The sequence below is a fragment of the Saccopteryx bilineata genome, chromosome 5, assembly GCF_036850765.1.
Source record: "Saccopteryx bilineata isolate mSacBil1 chromosome 5, mSacBil1_pri_phased_curated, whole genome shotgun sequence".
In the NCBI taxonomy this organism is placed as follows: Eukaryota; Metazoa; Chordata; class Mammalia; order Chiroptera; family Emballonuridae; genus Saccopteryx; species Saccopteryx bilineata.
The window spans coordinates 201,175,789-201,182,448 of record NC_089494.1 but is presented as its reverse complement, the minus strand read 5'-3'; positions in this window follow the sequence as shown (position 1 = coordinate 201,182,448).

Here is a 6,660-nt window from a genome sequence, read left to right as displayed (position 1 = left end):
CTCACCTTCTTGGACCCAAGTTGGCTGGCTCGAGCAAGGGGTCACTCGGTCTGCTGAAGGCCCATGGTCAAGGCACATATGAGAAAGCAGTCAATGAACAACTAAGGTGTCGCAATGCGGAACAAAAAACTAATGATTGATGCTTCTCATCTCTCCGTTCCTGTCTGTCCCTGTCTATCCCCCCCCCCTCTCTCTCTGTAAAAAAAAAAAAAAAAAAAAAAAAGAGAGAAAACTTAATTCAGTCTGGTCAGGCTGTGGTGCAGTGGACAGAGCAGGTGTGGCCAACAGTTTTTGCCCCCGGGCCAGATTAGAAAGAAAACTTTTCACGGGCCGGACAAAATATTAAAATTAAAAAATGTTAAATACAAAAACGATTAGTTTACGTAAACAAAATTTTATTATGTAATTTGTTTATGAATGTAAGTAATTTAGTACAACAAATTAACAAAAAACTAATGGACGTGTTGAGGCGCTTTGCATCGCCTATTATTATTTTAATATCTGGCTCTATACTTGTAGTAGCTATTCTTAACAGCCTCCAAATATAAATCATTCTATCTTGATCTTGTACTTTTATTTAGATTCATTAAAGAAAAAGTTTGTTCACAAATATAAGTTGAGCTGAAGATTACTGAAGATATCATAGTTTATGTATAACGATTTAAAGGTACCATTTATTTCATTTCCACAGTGCGTTGTGCGGAGAATATTAAAAATTTAATCACGGGCCGCAAAAACTCATTACGTGGGCTGGGTCTGGCTCGTGGGCCATATGTTGGCCATGCCTGGGATAGAGCATCAGACTGGGATGCAGAGAACCCAGGTTCAAAACCCCAAGGTCGCCAACTGAGCGTAGGCTCACCAGTATGAGCACGGGGTTGCTGGCTTGAGCATGGGATCATAGATGTGACCCTATGGTCGCTGGCTTGTGCAAGGGGTTTCTTGCTTTACTGTAGCCCCCCTCCACAACCACCCCCACCCCTGCCGTCAAGGCACATATGAGAAAGCAATCAATGAACAACTAAGGTGCCACAATGAAGAATTGATGCTTCTCATCTCTCTCCCTGTCTGTCCCTCTCTCTCTTTCTCTGTCTCTGCCACACACACACACACACACACACACACAACCCAAAAATACTTAATTCAATCTCTTAGTTTGTTTTTTTTAATTTTATTTATTCATTTTACAGAGGGGGGGGAGAGAGAGAGAGAGAGAGAGAAGGGGGGGGAGCAGAAAGCATCAACTCCCATATGTGCCTTGACCGGGCAAGCCCAGGGTTTCAAACCAGCAACCTCAGGGTTCCAGATTGACACTTTATCCACTGCGCCACCACAGGTCAGGCACAATCTCTTAGTTTTTTAATTTACTTACAGATTTTAGCTATAGAGGAAGAAGAGAAGGAGAGAGAGATAGAGACGGACATCCATGTGTTCCTGTGTGTGTCCTGACTGGGGATCGAATCGGCAACCTCTGTGCTTCCAGACAGTGCTCTAACCAACAGAGCTATCTAGGCAGGGCTGTTTTTCTGTTTCTTGTTGAGATAATTTCAATAGTTTTATCTTTCTAGGACTTGATCCATTTTTTACGTTATCTAATTTGTTGGTATACAATTATTTGTTATATTTCCTTATAGGGAAGTTACAGTGTCACAAAGCTCACTGGTTCTGAGAGGTTGTGTTTAAAAAAAATGATCCTTGGATCATTGCAAAGATTTTATTTCCAGAGTTCTGAAAACAATTATTTTGACAATTTTTGCCACTGTTCTCATTGCTTTTATGGAGAAGTGAAATTTTGGATGCCCTCTGCTTTTCTGGAAGTACTTCTGATTAATATGCCTGTTATATATCCATTCCATACTTTTTTTTTCATTGCGCGTTGCAACACCTTAGTTGTTCATTGACTGCCTTCTCATATGTGCCTTGACCGCGGGCCTTCAGCAGACTGAGTAACCCCTTGCTGGAGCCAGCAACCTTGGGTTCAAGCTGGTGAGCTTTTTGCTCAAACCAGATGAGCAAAGTTGGCGACCTCGGGGTCTCGAACCTGGGTCCTCTGCATCCCAGTCCAACGCTCTATCCACTATGCCACCACCTGGTCAGGCTTTTTTTTTTTTTAACTAAAAATCTATTTTAGCTACCTCAGACTCTCCAGGAAAGTTGGAAAGCCACACTTGGGAACTTTCATCCAGGAGCTATTTCGAAAATCACAGAACTGGCTCCATGAGACACCTGTTTCTACTGCTGGTGATTCCTGCTGTTCACAAATACTGCTGCTTTCAACACTGACTTTATTAATGTGACATACTGGATGTCACTGCTGGAACCACTGCTTCCTTAGTAAAGTACTTGCCACTGTGGCTGCCACCTGTTCTAGCATCGATTCCACTAAACCAATTTGATTTACTAACTCCTGTCTCAGAGTCTAACGTTGCCTGATCTGTGGTGGTGCAGTGGGTGGAGATTATCCACCCGGAATGCTGTGGTTGCCAGTTCGAAACCCTGGGCTTGCCCAGTCAAGGTGTTTATGAGAAGCAATCAGTGAACAACTAAAGTGAAGCAACTACGATCTCACTCCTTCTCTTTCTCCCTCTATTTCTTAAAAAAAAAAAAAAAATCTAATGTAGGAGAATTTCAGTTGATAATAGCTGAGATCACATATTTGTGCTCTGGCACTAAGGGAGCCTGGGAAAGTAAGTTTTTACATTTTTATGTGTTAGAAAACAATATTTGAGCCTGACCTGTGGTGGTGCAGTGGTTAAAGTGTTGACCTGGAACACTGAGGTCGCTGATTCAAAAAAATCTGGGCTTGCCTGGTCAAGGCAAATATGGGAGTTGATGCTTCCTGATCCTCCCACCCCTTCTCTCTGTCTCTAAAAATGAGTAAATAAAATCTAAAAAGAACTGTAAAAAATTATAAATTAAAAAAAAAGAAAATCTTTGTCAAAACAATCAAATCAAGTGAAGAAATGATTTTTATTTGTTTTATTTCAGGCACTTGAGGCTCCTTACCTTTCTAGGACTTTTAAATTCTGAGGTTGAGGTTTCCTTAACCACGCAGTTGAGGACCTGGATTACATCTTGTCCGGAGAATGTAGCCCTGTGGAAGCTTTTTGATGGAGTAATCAGAGTCTTTGGTTGGATTTAAGCTTTGACTTCTGCCTGACCGGGCAGTGGCACAGTGGATAGAGCATCAGACTGGGATGCAGAAAACCCAGGTTAGAGACCCCGAGGTCGCCAGCTTGAGCGAGGGCTCATCTGGTTTGAGCAAAAAGCTCACCAGCTTGAGCCCAAGCTTGCTGGCTGGAGCAAGGGGTTACTCGGTCTGCTGAAGGCCCGTGGTCAGGGCACATATGAGAAAGCAAGCAATAAACAACTAAGGTGTTGCAACGTGCAACAAAAAACTAATGATTGATGCTTCTCATCTCTCCCTTCCTGTCTGTCTATCCCTCTCTCTGACTCACTCTGTAAAAAAAACAAAACAAAAAACTTTGACTTCTGTGTCCTTTGTCCCATAAGGCCGTCAAAATCCAGTTTGAGTGCCAGTTTTAGGTTTTGACCTTCTAGGTTTTAGCCACGTGAATTTCTCTCTCTCTCAGTGTTTTATTTTTATTTTTTTTACAGAGACAGAGAGAGTCAGAGAGAGGGATAGACAGGGACAGACAGGAATGGAGAGATGAGAAGCATCAATCATTAGTTTTTTGTTCCGCATTGCAACACCTTAGTTTTTCACTGATTGCTTTCTCATATGTGCCTTGACCGTGGGCCTACAGCAGTCCGAGTAACCCTTGCTTGAGCCAGTGACCCGGGGTCCAAGCTGGTGAGCTTTTTGCTCAAACCAGATGAGCCCGCGCTCAAGCTTAAAATTTTATATTTCAGTTACGGTTTACATTCAATATTATTTTGTATTTGTTGCTGCAAGTAGAAGCAGTCTTTTTTTTTTTTTTCTTAAGAGAGACAGGAAGAGAGAGATGAGAAGCATCAACGCATATGATTGCTACTCATATGTGCCTTGCCTGAGGTGGGAGGGTGGGGGGCACTCCAGCAGAACCAGCAACCATGGGATTATGTCGATGATCCCATGGACAAGCTGGTAATCCTGTGCTCAAGGCAGATGAGCTGGCACTCAAGCCAGCAATCTTAGGGGTTTCAAATTGGGACTTCAATGTCCCAGATCGACACTATCCACTGCACCACCACCGGTCAGGCGGAAGCAATACTTTTTGAAAACGTATCTACCTTTTATATGCATATATTTATACACCTGAGTGTATACTTTTACACTATATGTAAGACTGCTAACGCATGGAAATGTGATGTAATGCGACATAAAAAAGAACAGGACATGATCTTGGGAGCAATTTATGAAATAGTGAATCTGAGAACCTTTGACGTCTTCACTTAATGTCTTTTTTTTCTTTCTCATGGCAGCAAATGGAGTTAATAAAGTGACCACTATTCTTAAGTTATACTGAATTTGTTTGCCTTTCCTAGGAGAACTGTCAAGAGAACAGTAATTAATGCCTGTAAATCTTCTGGTTAGGAGTGCTTGATTGTTTCTATTACAGGCAGAGAGAAATGTGCCCCTTGGTATACTTAATGAAGAAAAGAATGACTTCCATTTCATCAAGGAGCATGTATTACACCCAGAACTTAAAAAGATTCAGATTTAAAAAATCAAGTACTAGCTTGGTAGTACTGTGGTTCTTGAGTGTGAATCAATGGCAAATCTCTCTGTATCTGTCACCAACACCAAGAAGACCTTCCCTTCTTGGGAATGATATTTAAAAAAAAATAATCCTTTCAGCAGATAATCAGAAATGAAATGGTGTGTTTGCATTTGGCATTGTCTCAGATGGGAAATTCAGGGGAAATAACACTTTTGCTAGTGTGTATCTTCATGTCTAAAACATCATGCTAATAGCAACTAAAATAACTTTAAAGTAAAAGAATAGGGGAAATCATAGACCAGAGTGGAGTTATTCTTAGTTTTCATAGGGTCTAAACCCTATGTTTACATGGATTAAAACTAAAATATAAATGTATGAAAAATAGTATATGTTTTAAATGAAATCAAAAGTACAATTTGGGGGACTTTTTATTTCACATGCAAAATTAGAAAAACTTAATTATATCCATACCACAAGTATTTTAAAATCATTTTTTTCCAGATTATGAAAGCAATGCATACTCCCTCTTATCTGAGGTGTATACATTCCAAGACCCCAGTGGAGCCTGAAACGTGGATAGTACCTAACCTGATATTTCCTGTTTTTCTATACATGCATACCTATGATATAGTCTAATGTATAAATTAAGCATGGTAAGAGATGAACTATAACTAATGATAATCTACTGTAACAAAAATAACTAATGATAACCTGTAACTGGCAAGAAGTTTTTTTACTTCACACTTCAATAGATTTGTTTTCACTGTACATTTAGGCAAGCACGGCATACAATTTTTTCTTTCCTTAGTAAGTCCAGACCTTTCACCCTTTCAGTTAAAGGAAGTACTGTATGCCAAAGGCTTCTCTTTGGCAGATCTGAATTCCCAGCTTCATTACTCTTGAACTTTGGGGTGATTATTAAGTAAAAAAGTTACTTCAACACAAGCACTGCAGTACCACAACAGTTGATCCGGTAACTGAGACAGCGACTAAGTGACTAACGGGGTGGGAAGCATATACAGCGTGGACACACTGGACAAGGGGATGATTCACGTCCCCGGTGGGACAGAGCAGGATAGTACAAGATTTAATTATGGCCTGACCTGTGGTGGCGCAGTGGATAAAGCGTCGACCTGGAAATGCTGAGGTCGCCGGATCAAAACCTTGGGCTTGCCTGGTCAAGGCACATATGGGAGTTGATGCTTCCAGCTCCTCCCCCCTTCTCTCTCTCTGTCTCTCCTCTCTCTCTCTCTGTCTCTCCTCTCTCTCTCTCTGTCTCTCCCTCTCCTCTCTAAAATGAATAAATAAATTAATTAATTTTAAAAAAGATTTAATTATGCTACTCAGAATGGTGCGATTTAACACTGATGAATTGTCAGCCTTGGCCGGGTAGCTTAGTTGGTTAGAGCATCATTCCAATACACCAAAATTGTGGGTATGATCCCTGGTCAGGACACATAAAGAATTAACCAGTGAATGCATGAATGGCAGAGCAACAAACAAGTCAATGTTTCTCTCCCTTTCTCTCTAAAATCAATAAAATAAATTAAAAAAATAAAACATGAATTGTTTATTTCTGGAATTTCCCATTTAATATTTTTGGACCATGGTCGACTGTGGGTAACAAACTGTGGAAAGCAAAACCATGGATAAAGGGGCTACTATAATAAATTCTTGGGACTGATTATCAATATGTTAAAAGTGATAGAAACACGTATCATTAAAAAAAATCAGCACAAGCTAACAAAAATGGTTCCTGTGATTTTAGCTGGCATTGTATTAACTTGATGGTATGATGCTGATTATCACATACTGTATAGTTCTGGCAGCTATATGCCTTTAATAGAAATGACACTACATAATGAGAGCAATATACAATTTGACAAAGTTATTCAAAACATAGAGTCCACAGGGAGAAAATAAAAGATTTCCTAGTAATGAAAAATGTTCAAACTACCCTAATACCATATAGCCCCCACTATCCCACCTGCTTTTT